Source organism: Sarcophilus harrisii, chromosome 2 (assembly GCF_902635505.1).
Source record: "Sarcophilus harrisii chromosome 2, mSarHar1.11, whole genome shotgun sequence".
Classification (NCBI taxonomy): domain Eukaryota; kingdom Metazoa; phylum Chordata; class Mammalia; order Dasyuromorphia; family Dasyuridae; genus Sarcophilus; species Sarcophilus harrisii.
In genome coordinates, this window is record NC_045427.1 from 511,295,512 (window position 1) to 511,319,515 (window position 24,004).

The 24,004-nt window shown below is 33.7% G+C and overlaps 1 protein-coding gene across 8 annotated transcripts in view; it reads left to right on the plus strand.

Moving 5' to 3' along the window:
• Positions 1 to 24,004, plus strand: part of RNF111 (ring finger protein 111) — a 140,477-nt gene that overhangs the window by 58,287 nt on the left and 58,186 nt on the right. For 3 of the 8 annotated variants that reach the window (XM_023498485.2, XM_003755708.4, XM_012543760.3), the window contains exon 1: positions 1,950 to 2,289. The exons of 1 other annotated variant lie outside the window; for it this stretch is intronic. The gene's annotated coding sequence lies outside the window, so the exon portion shown is untranslated. Of the gene's footprint in view, positions 1 to 1,948; positions 2,290 to 2,386; positions 2,671 to 2,863; positions 2,930 to 5,823; positions 6,239 to 24,004 lie in introns of those variants that run through there. 4 more of the 8 variants (XM_031955283.1, XM_012543750.3, XM_023498488.2 and 1 more) reach the window with 4 other exon arrangements.

Sequence of the window (24,004 nt, forward strand, 5' to 3'; positions counted from 1 at the left end):
TAGCAGTTTTCCTTGATGATTTCTTAAAAGATACTGTCCTGGCTCCTTTTTATTTTTTTTTTTTTTGATCATGGCTTTCAGGCAGTCCAATAATTCTTAAATTATCTCTTCTTATCCATTTTCCAAGTTTGTTGTTTTTCCAATGAGGACTTATATACTTGATGTCTCATGGAATTATTAGCTTCTCCCTGTCCAACTCTATTTTTAATGAATACTTTTTTTCAGTTTTTTTTTTTACCTCCATTTCCATTTGTCCAATTTCATTTTTAAAGCAATTATTTTCTTCAATGAATTTCTTTTCTATTTTGCCAATTCTATTTTTTTAAGTATTAACTGTTTCAAGCCAATTTTTGTGCTTCCTTTTCCAAGCTGTTGATTTCTCTCCTATAATTCTCCTACATTTCTATTCCTTCATTTCTTTAATTGGTTTTTCTTCTATCTCTATTGATTTTTTGGTTGGAAACTAAATCTTTTACTCCCATTCCTCTAAACATTATTCTGTTTGCTTGAGTGTTTACCACTTCTAAGTAATGAGGCTTCTGAATTGTTCATAGTGCAGAAACAACTGAACTCAATATCTAGAAATCAATCAATGTCAGTCAGGCATGTTATTTTGTATTTTCTCTATGCCAGATACTGTGCTATATGCAAAGGACACAAATGTCCTTATTGTCTAATTTGAGAGGTAGCATGCAAAAAACTGTACATCCCATAGTGAGATAATTACATTCTACATAACACCCAGCACTGTGCTAAGAAATGGAAACACAAAGATTAAAAAAAGAAAAAAAGCAAGTCTCTATCCTAAAGGAGCTTACAGGCTATAATAGAGATATATGCACACATGGATAAGTACTTAATAAGTTAAAACTAATTTGGGATAGTGGAAGCACTAGCAGCTGAAAGTATCAGGAAAGGCCTTATTAAAAAAAAAAAAAAAAAAAAAAGGAAAGGCCTTATATAGGTAGTAATATTAGAGCTGAACTATAAGGAAACTAAGAATTCCAAGGCAAAGGGAAGAAAAATTTCAAATATATATTTACTCATATTACACTTGGAATCTTAAAACAATACAATTTATTTATACTAAGCTATAAACACTAATAGTAATTAAATGAAATGCTTATTGGGTTATGGGGGGGAGGAGGAGGCTATACTTCTCATATGATATGTTCATGGAAGACTAGGCTAATTTATTTGAAAAAGACTGACACTAGCATGAGAAACAGTGCAAAGACCTTGTTAATGGGAGATAAAATTTCCTGTTTGAGGAATAAGAGGGCAGCCATTTTGGTAGACTTGCAGAGTGGGTTGTATTATCAAAAATAGGAAGCTACCAAATTGTTCCATTCTGGGGGTGTGTGTGGTTAAGTTGATCAGTCTTTTCCGTACCCTTACAATTCGTGATCTGTCTTCTTGTATGACGTTCCCCTCGGAGCTGTGAGTCTTTTCTGCTTCATGGTCCTTGCCTCAGTTTCAAAAATTACTAGTTGTCTCTACCACACCACTGGCAAACGCACCTTAACAGCGCTCGTGTAAATTAGCATGTGTCATCGAGTAGATTTTTTTTTTAATTATTAGTTTATGCAATGGAAATTTTAATAAAAAATATTTTAGTATTAGACATGCTTTTTTATGAATTTGCCATTGTCATTATGCAAGAAACATTCTATGACTGTGGTTTTTAATTATAAAATTAACAAGATGAAGAAATCATTAGTATTACCGAAGAAAATGAAATCTTAAGAGCTTTGGAAATGATAAGTGTGCGGAAAGATGGGAGGTGGGGGGCGGGGCGGAAGAGTAGGATGAATCGGACCTCACGCAAGCGCAGAAGGAAATTCATCGCTGCTGAGGGGGTGGGAGGAGGGAAAGCCTTTTCCGTCCTCGCTTTCCGGATTGTCGAAAACTTGCTTAAGTGTCGCGCTGGCTGTGGTGGGGGGAGGGATTGGCTGAGGCGGCGGCGGCAGCGGTACGGCGCGGCGCGGCGCGGCGCGGTGCACGGACTGCGCAGTCCAAGACAGAAACGATCTCAGGCGGCTGTGGGACCGAGCTCGGGACTCTGCGCCGAGCCAGACTGGGCTTGCTGGGCTGGCCCTGTACAGCGCCTCTTCCCGGCTCGTCTCAGGGAAGTGCCAGTGACAGACACTGTTCGGGACCGTCGGGGCCTGTGGGGCGAAGGGGAGCAACGCGGATTCTTGGCTGCCAACGCCTCCTTTACATATCCTGTCTTCCCTCATGGGCCGGTGATTCTCCGGACCCGGGATAAGGGGGTGGCCAGTGCTTAAGGTGAGAGGGGCGGGGGGCGGGGGAGGAAAGAGGGCGAAGGGGGAGGAAAGAGAGAGGGAGGGACCGCAGGACGCGCGTGCGCACGGCGGGGGAGGGGCCGGCAGGGAGGGGAGAAAGAGGAAGGGTTGCGGCCCGGGATGGCTGGGGTCGTCTGCTACTGGCGGCTTATCTTGGGGCCGGGAAGGAGCTGGGGTCTGAGTCTTTGGGCAAGATTGCATTGGACTTTGTGGAAAACTAGAGCTATCTACAGACACACCCACACCCTAGAGTAAGGGATAGTGGGGTAGGGGATTTAGCTTACATTTTCGGGTCTCCCCTAAGACTTGGATGTGGATGGAGGTTTGAGGCGTGCGAGTACAATTTGACAATGGACTTATGAAGGTAACCGTCTTTGGAGGCTGGGGAGGGATTTGGAAGAGGTTACATTAACCTTTTGCCTAGAGAGGGGTGGCCTTTTTCTGAAATCCAAGGGAATATGTAGGCTATACTCTGTCAGAAATGTAGATGCATAAAATGTGTGTATTGTAGACTGTCGTTACTTAGATGAATATAATATTTCTGTTATTGTCCTTAGAAATTTTGCCAAAGTCAGTGGCAGTGCTGCTGCAGTGGGAATATCTACTCTCAACTGCAGAATAAGGTTTGTGTCAATCTTTCTAAAATAGGTTAGCCTAGCCTTTTACGGACATTTCATATAAGAACTATAGCTCCCCCACCTAAAGATAACAATAACAACAACCACGACTATGACTGCCACCTAGGCAGTATAGGCCGTACATTTAACTAATTAGTGTTTATATATAGCTTGGTGAAAATAGATTGTTTTGTTCAAAGATTTGATGTGTTTTTATGTATGTGTAATGTGAATGAACGTATATTTGAGGTAAGTTGTCAGTTAACTGCAATTATGCTCCATTTTTGTTTGTTATTATAATGTAGGAAGCTTATGAATATTTCTGATAACTATTGCCTTTTGGTGGGTATTTTATGCTTAATTTCTTTATTTCAGGACTCTTATTTAATCTTTATGAGACTTGAAAAGACTCATCCAAATTAGGATTCCATTCTGGTTTTTTATTGTTTTAAAATTGACTATTAATATTGCATTGGATCATACTAATGCTAGTTTTGTTTTGCCTTACTAAGTTAAACAGCCACATTTTTTTCCCTGGGTCAAAATAGAAAAGTGTTCTATAGAGTGGCAACAAAGGAAATCACAAAATATTAAATTAATTGTATGTAAACATTCATTGAATAGTAACTAATTGATTTTTGCATTCCAGAATCTGAAAATTTATAGTCATAATATTAAAATGAAAACTGAGATTTATAAAAAAATTTTAAGGAATAATTTGAATCAACTAAATGGTACCAGTAGATTGATTTTCTCCAATTTTGTGGGAAAAGAATTTAGAATTTGGAAAAAAAACTTTAGCAGATAGTTTCTTAACCAACATAAAAAAAGAAAACATTTGTAATATTTTCTAATGGTAATGTGAAACTTTCTTTTTAATTAACAATAATTTGACAATTCAATGTTAATCAGTACTTCACTGTCAAATTTTTGTAGCATTGTGTTTATATAGAATGTTTATAATGAGTTTCTACTTTACACATCTGATCTGGGTAGCATAACAGTCCTGAGAGGTAGTCAGTATAGATATTATTAGTTTACATTTGTAGTTGAAGAAGTAACACACAGATATTTAAAAACTTCACCATTGTAACAAAGCTAATAAGTGACAGAACCTGGACAAACCCAGGTCTACCAGTTCATGGGATGATGGATTTGGAACTTAAAGGACCTTAGAAGCTATTCAATACCTTCATTATACGGATGAAGAAACTAGGGCTGAGAAAGATTAAGTTACAGAGCTCTTTGGTAAGTATCTAAGGCAAGATTCCAACCCAGATCTACCTGAATGCAAGATGATGACTATCCATTGTTGCTATCTAGTTTTTTCAAATTATGACCTAAAAATTTTGATAAATTTCAAAATAATGATCTTAATACTATAATTACATCATAATCTCATAGGAGCAGGGGTTGTCAGGGAGCAGAACCAGGAGAACACAATGTCAACTTAAGACAGAGAAGAATATGCAGGAGGAAGTAGTCAGCAAGTCAGGGAGAATGAGGACCCAAAATAGGCCATTTGCTGTAGAAATTAAAGATGATAGGTAACCTTGGAAGAAGCAGTTTTACCAGAGTAGTAAATTTGAAAGCATGATTAAGAAGAATTTTAAGAAGTGAGTAGTGAAGAAGTCAAGGCAGTTACTACAGATAAGCTCTCTATAGAAGCTTGACAGTGAAAGTGAGGGGAAATGTAAAACCATGACTTCTAGGATTAACAGGACCAAAGATTTTTTTTAAGCATGTGAGGAATCCTCAGTATATATTTGTATACAATCTCCTTCGATAGGTAGGTGAGATGAAAGATGAAAGAGGAATGATGATATGTGGCCCATTCCTCTGAGACATAGAGAAGTATGAGAGAAGGGGTGTAAATAGAATAATATTGTAAAGTAGTAGGGTCACCCCATCCTTAAAGATTAAACCAAGGATGAGGATTCCTCTGACAGTTTTAGTTTTGTCAATGGAGTGGTGTTTAGGGCCTGGAGGAAGAGATTTGGAAAAGCTTCTGTGAGATACAAAGGTGGCTGGGAAGAATACAAGCATTGCTTTGTAGCAGGGAATTATTTAACTTGAATTTATGATGCACCCATTTAATAGGACTAAGTTACTTCCTTCACTGTTCCTAAAATAACAGCAGAAAAGAGCAATGGCAGAGTTGACCCTGCCTTAATGATTAGCAGAGAATTCAAGGAGAGATGACAGTGTATGGTGAACTAACTGGCCAACCCTGTTATTGGATGTATGAATGGAAGAAAGTGAGGCTAGAGCTGAATGTGGGACGAGAGAGGAAAGGTTGGAGAACTCAGTGAGGCAAAGAGGTTTAGGAAGTATGAAGAAGAGGAAAGGATTAAAGGAAAATAAGTTTGGCAATAGGTTGTGGTAAGAGGGTAGAATTTCAGAGTTCAAAATCATGAAGACAGTGGAATTTCAGGAGATGGTGAGGTAGAGAACAATGTCATAGGAGTTGAAGAGGTTGATAATTTGGAAGACTAGCATGCATGTTCAATGGAATAATGACTTGAAATTGTACCCCAAGTAGATAGATGGTGAACTGAAGAAGAACTGAAGAACAAGATACTGAATGCAATAATGAGAATCACCAAGAGGTGGGCAAGCTAACAGCAAGAAACATTAGTTTTATGAAAAATCTTTACAGTAAATTAAAAAGCTTTTATAGTCTTATTCATGTACTAGTTAGTCAGTTATTAAATGAATCAGAATTGAAACCTGGACTAAGGGAAGGGTCATTTGGTATTCAGTTAAGGGTACTGTATTGGGATTTGGGGAACATGAAAAATTAGACTTGAATATAAAGAAAATGTAATTTTCCAATCAATCAATTTTCATAATCAAATTAATTTTCATACTTAACCAGAAATGATTATTTTAGGCTAAAAGTTAAAATTTAAGGGAAGGTTTTTCTAATTCTGTTATTATTTCACTTAACATATTCCAAAGATGTATTTCATTTTTTAATGCGGTAAAAAGAAAATGTGTTTGACTGAAAAAGAAGATAGATGTGATAACATTTGACATTGTGATGACACCAGGCAATGAACAGCTTAAACCTCCTTCTTCCTTCCCTTCCCCCCAATAACAACTTTTATAGGAAGGCATGAATAAGAATCAAACAAGGGAGTGCCCCCTGCTGTGAAGAGATGGATTGTGATCTTCAATTCAGAGAATAGATAGATGAAGTCACAGATTAATTTGAATATTACATAAAGTGTGAGATGAACAATTGGTTATTTTGTGGTTTCATCATTCTGGATCCTCCTTGTTCCAATGCAGATCTCAGCCTCTCCAGGTTTTGTGAGTTTCCATTTCTGAAAATTTTATCTTTTGGTCTCCAATTTTCTATGTTAATTTTAACCCAGCTTAGCTAGGCTTCAATTGAAAGAATTTGCAGAGATAGTATTGGACAAATTTTTATGTAGAACTTCACAGCTTTCAAGATCCCATGGTCTGTTTTACTCCGTTTTGAGATAACAATAGTGGACAATATAAGTAAAAGAAGAAATTTCCTGTTGCTAGGCATTTGGCGGATCATTCTAAGTGTGTATATATTCCTTTCACCTCAAATTCAGAACAAGAAGTGATTTATTCACAAGACCATGAAAGTTGGATTTAAGACTATTTCTTTCATTATGCTTGATTAAAAACATAATTGTGTTCTTTGCCATCTCTGATCCCCTCTTTCCCCTCTCCCCTTCCATGTGGTTCTTAATAGAAAAACATGTCTCATGTTTATGAGGATGAAAATGTACAATTCCATTCTCACATTTTTTGTGGATTTATATACAGTGTGATAGAACTCTTGACTGGTGGAAAGTAGTATTTGATTTCTAGTCTTCTCTTTTAATTAGTTGAGTGGCTCTGAACAAATTGTTTGACCTTTTAGGATTTCAATTAATTCAATCTCTAAAATAAAGATGCTAAGACTTCATATTGTCAGTCCTTGTAGGTTTTAAATTTTTAAAATTTGTCTCCCCAAAATGACTACTAAATTCTTTCCTATTAAATAGTATGGTCTTTCCTCAATTCTCATATTACTTGATTTCTTTGTGGTATCTGACACATAATCAATTCCTGATTCTTATATCTTCTCTTTTCCTTTTCTTTCTGTTTTCCTCCCTCTTTTATCTGATTGATCTTTTTAATTCTCCTTTTCTGGTTCATCATCCCTTGTCCCTTAAGCATGAGGGATTCTCTTTCTTTTCATTCTCTTTAATCTCAGCTCTCATGGGTTCAGTTATCTCTATACAGATAAACTTCCAAATCTATATATCTGGTACTATATTTTCTCAGAAACTCATCTCAGATTATCAAGTGGCTGCTGGATATCTCCTCTTGATTTTGCATCAGAGTTCCAAAATCTTTATGTCCAAAATGATGCTCAGTCTTCCCCTTCCTAATCCATCTTTTTCAGACATGTACACACACATATGTATATGTATATGCACACATTTAGGTACACATAAATATATTTGAGGATAACATCATTTTTCTACATTAGATTAAAAATTTTAGTCAGCTTTGACTCTTTGCTTTTCTTGTCTGTTCCACATTTTGTGATTCTACCTTTGTAGCATCTCTTTTCTGTGTCAAATGAATATTTTTAAGAGTTTTGACTATGTATCTTTTATTTAGAAAAATTTCTGTGTCTCTATTGCTTATACAATAAAATGCAAACTCTCTAGTTCAGAATTTGAAATTCTTTACAATCTGACTCATCTACTTTTCCAACTCTTTCATATCACTCTCAACACAAACTGTATTCTAACCAAGTAAGCCCTATGAACTGTTCTAAATTGACATTCCATTTCCCTTTGTTGTCCTTTTTACAGAATAACATTCAACATGCATTAGAATGGAGGCTTCCTGAGGGCAGGAACCATTTTTTTTTTTTTAATAAAGCTTTTGTTTTGAACTCAAATCCATGCTTATTGGTTGACAGTTGATCTACTTCCTCCTCAACTCTTATTATGCTTAACTTTTCAAAGGCTCAGTTCAGGTGCTATTTACTATGGAGAAATTTCTGATTCAGCAGTTGTTACTGCTCCATCTTCCTTGAAATTGTGTATTTGATTAGCTGTGACTCATGTATCTTCCTAGTAGAATATTATGTTCCTCAAGCCCTGAGAGTACTTTTAAAAAACATATATTTTTCAACTAAAATTAGGTGCTTTTCATATATATTATTATTTAAGTGACTTACCCAGAGTCACAGCTAGTAAGTATTAAGTATCTGAGGTTAGATTTGAACTGTAGCCCTCCTGAGCCCAGAGCCAGTGGTCTATCTACTGTGCCATCTAGTTGCCCCCAATTTAGGGCTTTTAAAAAAAAAGACTTAATTAAAAAAATTTTTAAAAGACTTTTTTCAATAGTAAATTTTTTATAATACTAAGTTAAATTAAGAAAATAAGCTATTTATGTTCAGTAAGGTGAAAGACATCTTTGCTTTAGTGAAGTCATCTTAGCTGTATGTAGTAAATTATCCCTGACATTGTAGATGCCATTTATAATTTCTCAAATGGTACTCAAAATGAAACCTTATTACTCCTTGTTATATTCTTTTACTTCATGCTAAATAAACTTTTTGTTTGCATCTTTCACATATTTTGACCTTCAGTATTAGTCATTTGTTGTTCATTTGCAGATATTTAAATTTTTTTCTTTACTTTGTTCAATTTTGTTTAACAAAATTGTGTTCAGTATTTGTTGAATTTTGTAGCACACAGAAAATTCTTTTAATATATGCATACACAAATATTGCTTTGAATTTACTAGATGCCCAATAAGTATTTCTTAAATGAATGAAACTTAGATTATTAAAATTGTGATGTCTATGATACTATTATGTATTTCTTAAAGTATATTGGTTAGATATATCAGTTCAAAAAATTTTTATGTGTTGGGTTAGAATGACCCTGTTACTTTACTATCTGTTTAGTTGATTTCCTGGACTTCACTTTCCTCATTTGTGTAATGAAAAAGCAAATGACTTCTAGGTAGAGCTTCACATGGTGTAAACCTGTAGTACATTTGTATTTAGATTATGTATTTGCATGCCAGAATCAGCACCATGAGAATTAAAGAAAATCCAGTTCTGTTAATATTTACTATGTACTCTTAGTTTGTGAATCTCTTTATTATTCCTACTTTTCCATATTGTGATAGCTTTTTTTTCCTTATTGGCAATAATTTAACATCTTAAGGTATAGGATATTTTACAATAGGGAATATTGAAGAATAAAAACTTTGAGCCACAAAAAAAAATCAAAAATTTGGAAAGGAAACTTTGTATCATCTCAGCCATCATCATCACCAACCTGGTGCAGAAATCCCTTTACAATTATGCTTATCAATTCTTGTTTCATATTCCACTTTACTAAATCGCTGGTTCAATAAAAATGCTCCCTACATTACATCTTTTGCTTCTGTACCACAGTTCTCTATATTTAGAACGTACTCCTTCCTAACTTCTGCCTCTTCCAGATATAGTTCAGGTGCCATATTTTTTTTTTAACAGACTTTTTTTCTCATCGCGCCATTTGTTTGTACTTTGATTATTGAAATTTCTATCTATCTATATTGAAGAAAGAAAATGTTTGGGTTTTGGTCTAAAATCTACCACAGTGCCTAACACACAAGATAGATATTTAAGAATTATTTATTGCGTTGAAACCTATCTATAACTTTGTTGGGATAAGGATAGGGATTGGGAATGGTGACTGAACCTATAATTTCAGTCCTACAGAGATTAGTCAGGTAAAGAAACTCCCTCTACAAATGTACATCATCATCTCTGCAACAAGAGACTTACTTGGTGAATTGAGAGGTTAGGTGATCCTCTTAGCAAGTCCAAATTAAAAAAATGCAAGCCAACCCTGAAACAAAATAAAGTCTTTTTTATATAATTTCACCAGCTCTTTACCACATAAACCATCACAATAGCTTAACATATTAATGGGTGACAAAACTAGGCATGGTGCTAAAACTTGGTTAGATTTATGATTTGTTTTTGCATCTTGATTATCTTGTATAATTCTTACTTAATAGCATACCTGTTGTATTCTCTCACTCTTTCTCTCCCCCTCCCATCCTACGCAATAGATACTAAACTGTTATTTTACATCTTCAGAATCCCAGAGCTTTTGCAATAGTAGGAACTTAATTCTGCCTTAAAATTTCCTCTTTTGCATCTGTTTCAAAGGAATAATTGACCTTCACAAAACTAACCCATCTACTTCTGCCCTTAGTGATTTAAAAATGCCCCATTTGCAAGAACTTAAGACTTTGATAATCTTCTTTCCCAAATTTTTAATATTTTCTCATTCATTAAGTCCTTCCCTGTTGCTTACAAACATTCCTACTTCTCCCTTATCCTTAACAAAACAAACCAGGAAACAAACTTACAAATGATCCTTCCATTTGACCTGTTGGTATGTATCTCTTCAATTCCATTCACAGGCATACTAGAAAAAAAAAAGTTGTCAAACTCCTCATTTCTTTTCAATTTGGCTTCCAACTGCCACCACTTGAATAAAACTGTTCTGTAAGGCTACTTTGATATTCCAAATCCCAAAAGACCATTTTTTAAAAAGCCTATTCTTATCCCTCTTTCTTGGCCTTAAATTTTTCCTCTTAGCATTCATCATCCAAGTCAGATCATTATCACCTTTCCTCAATTTTATACTGCACACTTAAGATTAGTTTCCCACTGGACCCTTGTTCCTGATTAGTCATAATTCTTCATAGGTAGTCCAATTGCCACCTACTTAATGCTGCTTTCCTACCACTTTCATGCCATACCTGTATTATCCCTGTTTTACATACTATTTCCCTTTTACAATCAATCAGTGAATCAATCAGGACTTAAACAGTACTAACTATGGGGAAAACGATCAAATCCAACTATCATTCCTGAAAGAAATTTGTCAGTTGCTCAGTGATTCCACTCAGCATCTCTGTAACTTTCTGTACAAAAACATCCTCCAGAAAAAAAGTATATTGTTTCCACTCATTTAAGACTGAGAATATCATGGTTTTTGAATTTGTATTCCCAGCATTTAACATAATACCTGGAATTTAGTAAGCATTCAAAAAATAACTTTTCCATCAGTCAGTAACTCTTGAACTTGATTGGAATAGTCTGCTAATTAGTTTTCCTGATTTCTTCCCCCTTAATCCCTTCTCTAATCCTCTTAAAGCTGCAAGATTGTTATTCCTAAAGCACTTTATTCTCACCTCTGCATTATTTGAAGATGTCAAACTGGCTTATTAGCTATTTCTCCAGATAAAACAATTCTATCTCCTTCATCATCATTTTTTGATATACTACATCTCCTAATTCAATTAGCCTTCCCTTGTTACAAGTGTATACAGTAGAACCAAGTGACACATTGAGACTATGATAGCATAGCCTCCCATCACTTGAAGGAAAAGAGGTAAATTTTCTCTTTCTTGGGTTCAGATTAGGTATTGCAAACCTAAAACATTCAGCACTGTTTCAATTTTTTTTTTTTACATGTATATTATCTTGATTATTATATACATTATTTCCTTGTTCTGTTTATTTCACTTTATAGAAATTTTTTCCTGTTTATTTCAAATGCCCCTTTCCTTTATTCATTAATTTTCTATTAATACAAAATATTTTGGTATATACAGGATCTGTCTATCTGACCTTTTTGGGAAATATGCCAGTAGTAAGATCTCAAAAGTCAAAGAAGTTGAATTATTGAGTGATTTTCTTGTATAATTTCATGGGATTTTCTGATATGATTGTGTGATTTTTATAGTGGAACCCAAAATGTCTTAACATGATTGACTTCCAGAATGGCTGATCAATTTACAGTTTCCCCAACAATGTGTTAGTATAATTGGCTTTCCAAAACTCCAATGCATTAACTTTTTGTCTTAAATGTAGTACTCCCAAATTGTTAGTTGTGAGATGCAGCCACGGAGTTATTTACATTTACTTTTTTCTTTTTAATGATTTGGTGTAGTCTTTCATTGTATTGTTGATAGTTTGCATTTGAAAATTGTTCATATTCTCTGATTACTTAATCTCTTGGAAAATGATTCTTGATCTTAATTATTTGAATTAATTCTCTGTCCAGTATATATCTTGGATATATTAGACATTCTATATACAGATTTTTTATTTTTATTTTTCCCATTTGACAGTTTCCTTTGTAGCTGCATTGATTTAGTGCAATTTTTTCCCCCTGAGGCAATTAGGGTTAAGTGACTTGCTCAGGGTCATACAACTAGGAAGTGTTAAGTGTCTGAGACCAGATTTGAACTTGGGTCCTCCTGACTTCAGGGTTGGTGCTCTATCCAGTATTCTACTTAGCTGCCCCCAAACGTTTTTTTTAAAATGTATAGTCAGATTTAACAATTTTCTATTGCATATTCTATTTTTTCCCTTGTTTGGTTAAGAATTTTCCCATTTCTCCCTATTAGTGCAGAGGTTAGAGGATGCTCTGAATAACTAATGAGAAATACAAATCAAAACAAGATTTAATTTCCTCCCTTCCCCTTGAAAATTGGTAAAGCTGACAAATATCAACATTGGAGGGATTGTGGGATGATGGGCATACTAGTGCATTATTTATAGAAATACAAGTGGATAACCATTCTGAAAAATCACTTGCAATTATTTACATAAAATGTCCAGAGATTTTGTTATTAGGCTATAACTTAAGGAAGTTATGGACAAAAGATTCCATATCTACTTGAATATTTATAACCACACTTTTTTAGTGGTAACAAAGAACTGGAAACACAGTATATAACCAGGATAGGAGGGTGGGATAAACAAATTGTGGTACATGAATATAATGAAATATTACTGTGTTTAAAAAAAACTATAAATACAGAGAAGCATAATAGTTACTTTCCATGAACTGAAAACTATTAAGTAAGCAGATTCCGAAAGCAATATACATAGTAACTGTAGCAATGTAAAGGAAAAAAAAAACCCAACAATCTCAAAAAATCTTACATCTGTGTTGCAAAATTACAAAGACCAAATTTATTTTCCCCACTCTCTTTCAGGAATTGTATTCATTGGTATGGAATATTTCATTTATTATTAGATTTTTTTTTTTTTTGCTAATAGGTTTACTGGATTTTTTCCTTCTCCCTTCTCTTCCTCTCCTTTCCCCCTTAATTGTTATTAGGGATTATTCTCTAGAAGAGGGAGAAGGGATTCAGCTATAAAACATAACATTATCAATAACATTTTTTTAAAAGAAAGCATTCTCCTCTCCCTCTGAACTATAATTTTGAAAAGTACTACCTTTTATGATTCCCCTTTTTAAAAAAATCATGTGATCTTTTATATTTAGGTTGTATATTCTTTAGAACTTATTATGGATTATGGTATAAGATGCTGATCTAAGTTCATTTTCTGCCAAACTACTTTCTATTTTTAAAAATTTTTCTTAATTATTATTTTTATTTTATAATTTTTATAATAGCTTTTTATTTTTAAAAATACATGCAAAGATAGATTTCAACATTCATCCTTGCAAAACCTTGTTACATTTTTTTTTCCTCCCTTCTTCCCCCTCCCATAACAGCAAGTAATCCAATATAGGTTAGACACGTGCAGTTCTTCTGAGCATATTTCCACATTTATCAAGCTGCACAAGAAAGATCAGGTCAAAAAGAAAAAAAAAAGCCAACTGCTTTCTATTTTTCCCACCACTAGGGAGTCCTTCTTGCATTACTTGTTCTTGGTGAGCAACTGAATTCAGTTTTTTCCCTTATTGCTCATTTGATCACTTCTATGAAACTATTTTTCTATATTCATTTAGTGCTGGAAAGATTTATAATAAATTTTATTATCATGTAACTTTTCTGAAATTTTGGTAGTAATCAACTGTTTCATTTAATTTTAGTGAACTCTTGGGCCTTTTTTTTTTTTTTTTTTTTTTTACTGTGGTTATTGCTTCAATTTCTTTTTTTATTTCTTTAGCCAATTTTTCTAGATTAGCCACTCAGAATGTAAATTGCAGGGAACTTCTCAGCCTGAGTTAGTGAGTAGAAGTTTCCTTATTTGGAAGTTCCCTCTAGTAAGGAAAATCACAGGTTTGTTTCCAATCTTAAACTCATTTTCACTGATTTCACATTTCAGCCAAACTGAGATAAAATTATTCCTTAAATTTTGCCTTCTCACCCATTTCTTATATTTTCATGTCCTGTGCTCCATTTCTACAGTATAATCCTTCTCTATTTAACTCCTATTGAAATACTTCCTGTCTTTCAAGGCTGTGCATAAATTCCACTCCCTTTTCTTAGTCCTTTTTTTAGGTGTTCATGACTTTGGCCTTTCATATGAATTTTTAAACTTTTGGTTCTCTTGAGAATTTTTTGTTATTTCCTCTTTCTCTTTTTTCACTCCCAGTGAGTTGTCTTGTCTATAATAACTCGTGTCACTTATTTTTTCCACTAAAACTGCCACCATCCTGTATTATTTATAATTTTAAAAGGTTTTAACTCCCCCCCCCATTCTGTCTTTTATATAGCTACCAAAAAAAAAATAATCTTCTGCTTAAGAAGTATGACCAGATCACTTTACTGCTTAAAAACCTTTAATGGTCTATTGTCTATAGAATTTAAAAACAAAACAACAGTCCCATAGCCATCCTTCTGCAGCTTAGCTTTAACCCACCTCTCCGGATATACTATTTTTTACACTATTCCCCATCAGTCTGCAACCGTCATTTTTTTAAGCACTTCTGCCTGCATTGTGCTTACATTATAATGGGGATTATTACACTTAAAAGGAGCTGGGATTGTGGTAAGGGAGAAATATAGGATGAGAATGAAAATGCTTGGGGAAATGGTAGAAAAAGTCCAGAGGGCCAACCTGAAGAGGAATGAGCACATAGTTGTAGCCTTTATCCTTTCCTTAAATGGATATTCTGAGAGGAGCTAATTAGAGTTGAGAGGCTACAGGAATGGTTCACCATTTTCTTTTCCTGCTCATGTTACAGATGAAGACCTGAGGGAAACAGGGTTAAGTGACTTGCCAGAATCACACAGCTAGTAAATATCTGAGGCCAGATTTGAATTCAGGAAAATGAGTCTTTCTGACTTCAGGCTTAACACTCTAATCCACTGTGTCACCTAGCTACTCCAATTGGATTATCTCTTCACAAAACTTGTCTTTTTCTCATTTTTTATTGTATTCCACCCATCTTGTCTGAAGTATACTTTATACACATCTCTGTTTATTAAAATCTTGACCAAGTGCAGCTCCATAAAGACTTACATAAATTTCTCAACTGAAAGTGAGTTATCCCTTTCTAATAATACTTTGTTGAGATCTCTTTTTTTACCCTTCCCCCTTTTCTACCTTATTTCAGTTGTCTATAATTTAATTATTTTCCTTTTAAAAAATATGAACTTGGCAAGCTTCAAAAATATTAATACGTTCCTATCTAGAGAACAAAGTTTAAATCTCACTTATAAATTATCATCCAGTTTAATGTAGGTAGCATTGTTTTGTGTGCCTGTATTGTTTACACTACTAAAGTCCTTGCTTTTAGGGTTTTATTGTTTTTCCGTTTTTTAGAGATCCTATGTCTTATGCATAGTATAATTGTTCATTGAATTGAACAGCTTGAAATTTAAATCTTAATTGATATTCTAAGAATTGAGCATTTTTGTAATATATTCTGTCAAAAACTTTGAAAAAATTTCAAATTTATATGATCCATGAAATACTTGTTGGAAGGAGTGTTTCAGTATATTTTCCTAAAATGCGCTGACAGTCCCCGTAATTTTCCAAATGAGAACATTAATCTCTGAGAGACATCAGAATCCCATTTCTCTACTATTAGAATTCTATTTTCTTTTTTTCCAGTTCTGGGACTGTCTTAATTGCTTGTATTTGTATCTCTATAGTGGTTGGCACATACATAGTGAATTAAGCACTTTTTCTAACATTAAATTTGTTATTTTTCAGGTCTCTGGATTGTTATAGTTTGGCAATCTTAAGATCAGGGATCATAGAGTACTCTTAGATCTAGAGCTGTAAGGGAACTCAAAGGCCATCTTTTCCAATCTCCTCTTCTTTTTTTTTTTTTAAATTATAGCTTTTTATTTGCAAAACATGCATGGGTAATTTTTCAACATTGACCTTTGCAAAACCTTCTGTTCCAACTTTTCCTCTCCTTCCCCCCACTTCCTCCCCTAGATGGCAGGTAGTCTAATACATGTTAAGTATGTTAAAGTATATGTTAAATAAAATAATACAATATATGTGTACATATTTATACAGTTATCTTGCTGCACAAGAAAAATCGGATCTATAAAGAAGGTTTAAAAAAAAAAAACCTGAGAAGGAAAACAAAAATGCAAGCAAATAATAACAGAAAGAGTAGAAATGCTATATTGTCCACATTCATTTCCCATATGTCTCTCTCTGCATGTAGCTGATTCTTTTCATTACTGAACAATTGGAACTGGTCTGGATCATCTCATTGTTGAAGAAAGTCATATCCATCAGAATTGATCATCATATAGTATTGTTGTTGAAGTGTATAATCAATCCCTTCATTTTAAAGATGACAAAATGAAACCTAGGAAGATTTGATTTTTTTTGCCCAAGGTCATACAGGAGGTAGCACTAGCAGGAATTGAAACCTGGTCCTCTCACATCAGAGCAAATGCACTTCTATTTCATTGTGGCTACCCATAGTCATGTCAGCAAGTATTTAACAATTTAAACTATAGTCTTAAAACTTTTCCTTTGGAGTGGGTACTCAAGATAAGTAAGGAGATAGTGAGAAAGCATGGGGCCCAGATATCTTCAGGTCTTTATTAGGTATGATTGCTGAGCTACACTATTATTTGAAGGATCTTAGAAAATGAGAGATGTACATCAATGATTGGAAAAGGGAAAATTCCCCAATTTTCAAAAAAGGAAAAACTACAAACTATGGACTGGTGAGTTTGAATTTAATTATTGACAAAAATCTTGAAAGAACCATTAAAGAGATGATTGGCTTATATCTAGAAAGGGAAATAAGTGGTTACAAAGAATCAAAATGGTTTAATCAAGGAAAAAAAAATACCTTGCCAGTTGAACATCATTTCCTTTTTTGATGGTATAGTTTACCTAGATTTTTAGCAAAAGTTTTGATAAAGTTGTTTGATAAAGTTTATATTATTGCTTTGGACAATTGCTTTGGATTTCAGAAGATTGAGATGGATAGATAACACAAATCAAATATATTCAGAACTGATTGGATTGTCAGACTTAAAGAATAGTTGTTAATGATTCAGTGTCATTTGGGCAGAAAGTCTCTAGTGGAATACCTCAGGAAGGATAGGTGTATTCGGTGACGGTCTCCAAAAGGATTTTGACAGGCTAGATGCCGAGTTAAATTTGATAGGATGAAATTCAAGTAGATAAATGCACTTAGGCACAGATCAGCTCTACAAATTAAGTGAGAGAAGATCCACAATTATACAGCAGTTCTGGAAAGGATCTCTGGGAGTTTTAGTCGTAATATGGGACAGTCAAAAAAGCTAATGCATGGATTGGGGATAGGAGATGTGCGGTGGGATATAATTTACAGGAATTGGGTGGTGATAAAACCAATATATCTTTTCAGATCTCACATAGAATATTGAGTTCAGTTCTTAGAACTGTAGTTTAACAAGGACAATTGGTTTTTTTTTTATTGCAATTTCAAATTTTAAAAGCTTAAAAAGACTTGATATCCTGAAGCACGTTGAGTTTTCATCATTAAGAAAGTAACAAGTTTGAGTATCACTTTCTCAATCTTAAATGAAGAAGTTAGATATGAAAATTTCAGGTAACTTTCCTTAATTCTACTTTTTTATTATTTTTATAACAATAGCTCCATAATATGTATGTATTTTTAAACTATCTTGGAGTGAGAAATTCTTTCAAAGGTTGTATTGGTAATAAAGAGTTGGAAATTCATATATGTATGATCCTTCTTTTTTCCTACTTAGAGAGGAGGGAATGTTACTTATGTCCACTTCTGAAGGAGAGGCTGAAATTTGAAGACTAAAGTATTCTTAACATATGGGTTAGTTTGATTTTGCTGTAGGGCATTAGAGTAAACCATATGTTGTCATTCTCCTTTTGACATTCTGATTCACTCTTTGGCAGATAATTTCCCCCAAATTAGATGTGCTTATTAATGATTTAGTGTCAGTTGGGCAGAAAGTCTCCAGTGGAATACCTCAGGAAGGATAGCTGTAACTGATTAGATCCTTTATTTATTTACTTTGGCTGAGGCAATTGGGGTTAAGTGATTTGCCCAGGGTCACACAGCTAGGGACACTATGTTAATACACTATGTTAAGTGTCTGAGACTAGATTTAGATTTGAACTTGGGGTCCTCCTAACTTCAGGGCTGGTGCCCTCTCCACTGCAGCCTATCTTTTAATTTTTAAATTAAAAAATTTCACTTGAAATTGATTTTCTCTCCCTCCCACTTTCACCCTTGGAGGAAAAAATCCCTTGTAACAAATTTACATATTTAAGCAAAACAAACTCCTGCATTGCCATTTGGAAAGATACTTTTAAAATTCAAAGCCTATTTTTAAATATGCAAGCATATTTCATGAATTACTGAAAGTTTTGCCTATAAAGGAGCATTGGTTTTAAGATCCCATTTACTGTTTTGTTTTGTTTTTTGAGCACTTTGGTTGAGTGGGGATGAGGAATTGAAATACTGCTCCTCTTTAAACAAATAAATTTTTTGAAAGAATTAAACTCTCTTTACATTTATTGAACTGATCTCATTAAGCTTTCTAAGCCTATAGAGAACTGTAATTTTCTGAAAAACTTGACTACCCTAGGTTGGGGACAATTCTTCTGTAGATATTGAGTATCACTTTTGTTGGTGACATACCAGTCATGATTATTATGTAAATAAAGATAATTGTTAGGATATTTAGCTCCCTTTGTTTTTGTTTAGGCAATTTTGTTTTGCCAAATGTTTTTTAAGGAAAATTTAGAATTTTGTCAATAGTAGATTTAAATTTAAAATTATTCAAATTATTATTATGAGATTTCCCTTGAAATCAATATTCTAGAGAAATTGTACTATGTACTAATTTCAATGCCTCTTGTATGTTTTGCTGAAAAATTTCCTGTTTTGCCACCTGAAGAAATTCTTTTCTTAGCATTCCTTTCATTTTATTTATTCCATTCTTTGGTGATTCTTTTATAAATGAAACATTTGATTTTTTTTTCCTTACCACTTTCTTTCTTCTCCTTTCCTTTTCCCCCCTGAGGCAGTTGGGGTAAAGTGACTTACCCAGGGTCACACAGTTAGGAAGTGTTAAGTGTCTGAGGTCAAATTTGAATTCAGGTTCTCCTGACTTTAGGGCTGGTGCCATATCCACTGTGCCACCTAGCTGCCCCTTTCTTCTACTTTCTACAAATTATAGCTTGATTTAGTGAATAGACACCTTGCCTCAGACCCTGTAAGACCTGAGATCTAATCCCCCCCTCTAACATACATACATCCTGTCTGTATTATCCTTTGTAAGTTGTTAACTTCTCTGCATTCTGGCAAGTGTCGTCAGACCAAGGTGCTGATCTGAAATTCTGGAGGGAAGTCCTCATTTGAGAGTTCCCAATATATTAAAAAAATAAATTTGTAGAAGTTCTGATATGAATTGCCACAATCAGCTGCTACTGTACCCACTATTTAGATTTTCAGATTTGTCTTTATTCTGTACTGTTGACTTGGGAGAATGAAGAGTCACTTCCTCTGCATTGATTAGACATATAAATGGTATGTTAGTGGATCCTTGAAATAAATAATAACCTATAACATGTAGCATTTAAATGTCATATTCAGTCTTGCAAAGAACTTTATATTTGTCTTTAAAAACAACCCGGAGATACGTGCTAACATTATTCCCATTTTTACAGATGAGGAAATAGTTTGGGTTTGTCCAAGGTCACAAATTTTGAAGCAGTATTTGAACTCAGACCTTAACCTTTAAGTCTCCCATTATGTAACAGCCTCCATTTATTTTTTTTTTTTTTTGTATTAAAGCTTTTTTTATTTATAAAACATATGCATGGATAATTTTTCAACATTGAGCCTTGCAAAACCTTTTGTTCCAAATTTCCCCCTCCTTCCCCTAACCCTCTCCCATAGCTAGCAGATAGTCCAATACATGTTGAATATATTAAAATATATGTTAAATCCAATATATGTATTATTTATGCATATATATTTATATTTATACAGTTATCTTGCTGCACAAGAAAAATCAGATGAAAAAGGAAGGAAAAAACACTGAAGAAGAAACAAAATGCAAGAAAATAACAACAGGGAGAGTGAAAATGCTAGGTTGAGTTCCACACTCACTTCCCACTGGGTGCTGATGGCTCTCTTCATCACTGAGCAAGTGTCATTGGTTTGAATCATCTCATTGTTGAAGAAAGCCATTTCTATCAGAATTGATCCTCATATACTATTATTGTTGAATTGTATATGTCTCTTCCTTAGGAGTACAGATCCTGACAGATTTATCTTATTTCAAATTAACTTCATTTTTTTGTCAATGTTACTGAACTATCAGGAAATTGTAGATGGTTTCCCTAGATATTAACAAAGCATTTAATAAAATCTCAGATGCTATTCTTTTTTTTTTTTTTTCCCCAGCTTAAGAACCTTTATTTTATATGATTCTTGTTCTCCCCTCTCTAATATACTACTTGCTAGTGTCCACTCTCTTGAACTATATTGTATTAATTTGTTATTTATATTTTCTGTATATAATTGTATCTTTTTTTTTTTTTTTTTTAGAATCCTAAGAAACCTAGATTTTTTTTTTTTTTTAATTTATTTAATAGCCTTTTATTTACAGGATATATACATGGGTAACTTTACAGCATTAACAATTGCCAAACCTCTTGTTCCAATTTTTCACCTCTTACCCCCACCCTCCCTAGATGGCAGGATGACCAGTAGATGTTAAATATATTAAGATATAAATTAGATACACAATAAGTATACCTGACCAAAACGTTATTTTGCTGTACAAAAAGAATCAGACTCTGAAATATTGTACAATTAGCTTATGAAGGAAATCAAAAATGCAGATGTGCATAAATATAGGGATTGGGAATTCAATGTAATGGTTTTTAGTCATCTCCCAGAGTTCTTTTTCTGGGCATAGCTGGTTCAGTTCATTACTGCTCCATTAGAAATGATTTGGTTGATCTCATTGCTGAGGATGGCCTGGTCCATCAGAACTGGTCATCATATAGTATTGTTGTTGAAGTATATAATGATCTCCTGGTCCTGCTCATTTCACTCAGCATCAGTTCGTGTAAGCCTCTCCAGGCCTTTCTGAAATTATCCTGTTGGTCATTTCTTACAGAACAGTAATATTCCATAATATTCATATACCACAATTTATTCAGCCATTCTCCAACTGATGGACATCCATTCAGTTTCCAGTTTCTAGCCACTACAAAAGGGCTGCCACAAACATTCGTGCACATACAGGTCCCTTTCCCTTCTTTATAATCTCTTTAAGATATAATCCCAGTAGTAACACTGCTGGATCAAAGGGTATGCACAGTTTGATAACTTTTGAGCATAGTTCCAAACTACTCTCCAAAATGGTTGGATTGTTCACAACTCCACCAACAATGCATCAATGTCCCAGTTTTCCGCATCCCTCCAACAATCATCATTATTTTTTCCTGTCATCTTAGCCAATCTGACAGGTGTGTAGTGGTATCTTAGAGTTGTCTTAATTTGCATTTCTCTGATTAATAATGACTTGGAGCATCAGATGCTATTCTTTTACAAAAAATATATATGGTGGTGCTATAGTTAGATGAATTTGGAATTGGTTTACTGACTAATATCCAAAGAGTAGTCATTCATAATTCAATATCAATTTGGAAGAAGTTTTACTTATAGTGGACTGCTATATAGAAGTATCACTTAGGGTTGTGGCTATCTCAGAAGAGTATAAAGGATGGTCAAATAGCATTTAAGATTGCAGTTGAGATAAGATAATATAAATTTTTATTCGCTTCATCTTCATCAGTGCAGTTTTGCGACATCCTGAGGGATATTCAGGAGCACATGAAAAGGTGAGCTCAAAGATTTTTTACCACTAACTGAGAGGCCCCGTCTTGGGACTTTGTGCCACAAACTGATGCTTTTTCATCTTCATTCCTTAGTATTTGTATATCTACACTGTGATAGAAAACAAATTTCAATATTCAATTTGCCTAGGCTCTTGTTACCAATTAAACATCCAGCTGAAGGAATATAATTTAACCTCTTGGATCCTTAGTTTGTTGTTTTATTAAATGAGGGAGTTGCATAGAAATTTCTGAGATTCCTTTCTAGCACTTAAATTCTACAAAGATCATTGGTTGGTTTTTTTAATCAACACAATTTGATTTGAGGTGGTTAATCTTGTGCATAAATAAGTTATTATTATGTTATATTATACATTGTAGAAATGAAAGAAAGAAAATTACCATAATTAAGCATATAATTTTAAAATGAGATGCTTATAGTATATAGATCTTTTAACCATTTGCACTTTATAAATTTTATTATTTCAAGTGCATCAATTAGATATCTCACTTTTTAAAAAAATTACAAAATAAAATTTAACTTAGTTGTTCTAAGCAGCTAGATGACACAGTGGTTAAAATGCTGGTCTTGCAGACCAGTTTAGAGATTGAGGGAGACCTAAGTTCCAATCAAGCCTCAAACACTAGCTATGTGACTCTGGGTAAATCACTTAAACTTTTCATATGCCTCAATTTCTTCAAGTATCAAATGGGCTTAGTAGTAGCACTTATCTTTACTGGTTTATCATGAAATCCAATGACATACTATTTGTACAATATTTAACATAGTCAAGCAATTAATGAATACTTGTTCCTTTCTTTTCTTTGTTTTGTGCTCCCTTTTGATCTCCCTATTCTTTGTATCCATACTTACATGGATTTTCTTTTGTTTCTAATATAGTTAGCATGAACATGGGTACTTTAAAAAAATTAATATATTGTATTTTTTCATCACCTTCATTTCTGAATGTATCCTTTTTCTACTATGTTCCTATTTATATCTCTAAAGCAAAATGAGATAATATTTTCAGGAATGATGACATGAGAATAAATGAAATAACCTATCTCTTGAGTTAGGTAGAGAAAAAGAGCTATAATAATAGTAGGGGTTTTTTGTGTTTGTTTGTTTTTTTAATAGTGATAGTGAATATTATGTATTTTTTAGACATTGAGAAACAGATTCGGTTGTTATTAAATATATACCATCTTAGATTACACTGAGAGGGAAGTTCATACCAAATTGAGATCTTAGTTTCAGTTCTGTTGCTAAGCCTTTATATTCATTTATTTCTATTTCATGATAATTTTTGAAGCAAATAGGCCAATTTTGATCAAATTAGTGATGCTAGTAAAAGGTGCCAGTGTGTATTGTGCAAAAAAAAAAAGTATTAGTACAGTAATAAAAATATATTTTAAAAAGATTTTTTTATTAAAGTTTTTTATTTACAAAACATATGCATGGGCAGTTTTTTCAACATTGAGTCTTGCAAAACCTTGTGTTCCAAATTTTCCCCACCTCACCCCCTCCTAGATGACAGGTAGTCCAATATATTTTAAATGTTAAATTTTATATATATATACATATATATATATATATATACACACACATTTTATACTGTTCTCTTGCTGTGCAAGAAAAATCAAATCAAGAAGGAAGAAAAAGAAAACAAAATGCAAGCAAATAACAGAATGAGAATGAGAATACTTTGTTGTGTTCCACATTCAGTTCCCACTATCCACTCTCTGGGTATAGATGGCTCTCTTCATCACTGTATAATTGGTTTGAATCATCTCATTATTGAAGAGAGCCATGTCCATCAGAATTGATCATCACATAATCTTGTTGTTGCCATGTACAATGATCTCCTATTGTTCTGTAAGAAATGACCAACAGGATGATTTCAGAAAGGCCTGAGAGACTTACACGAACTGATGCTGAGTGAAACGAG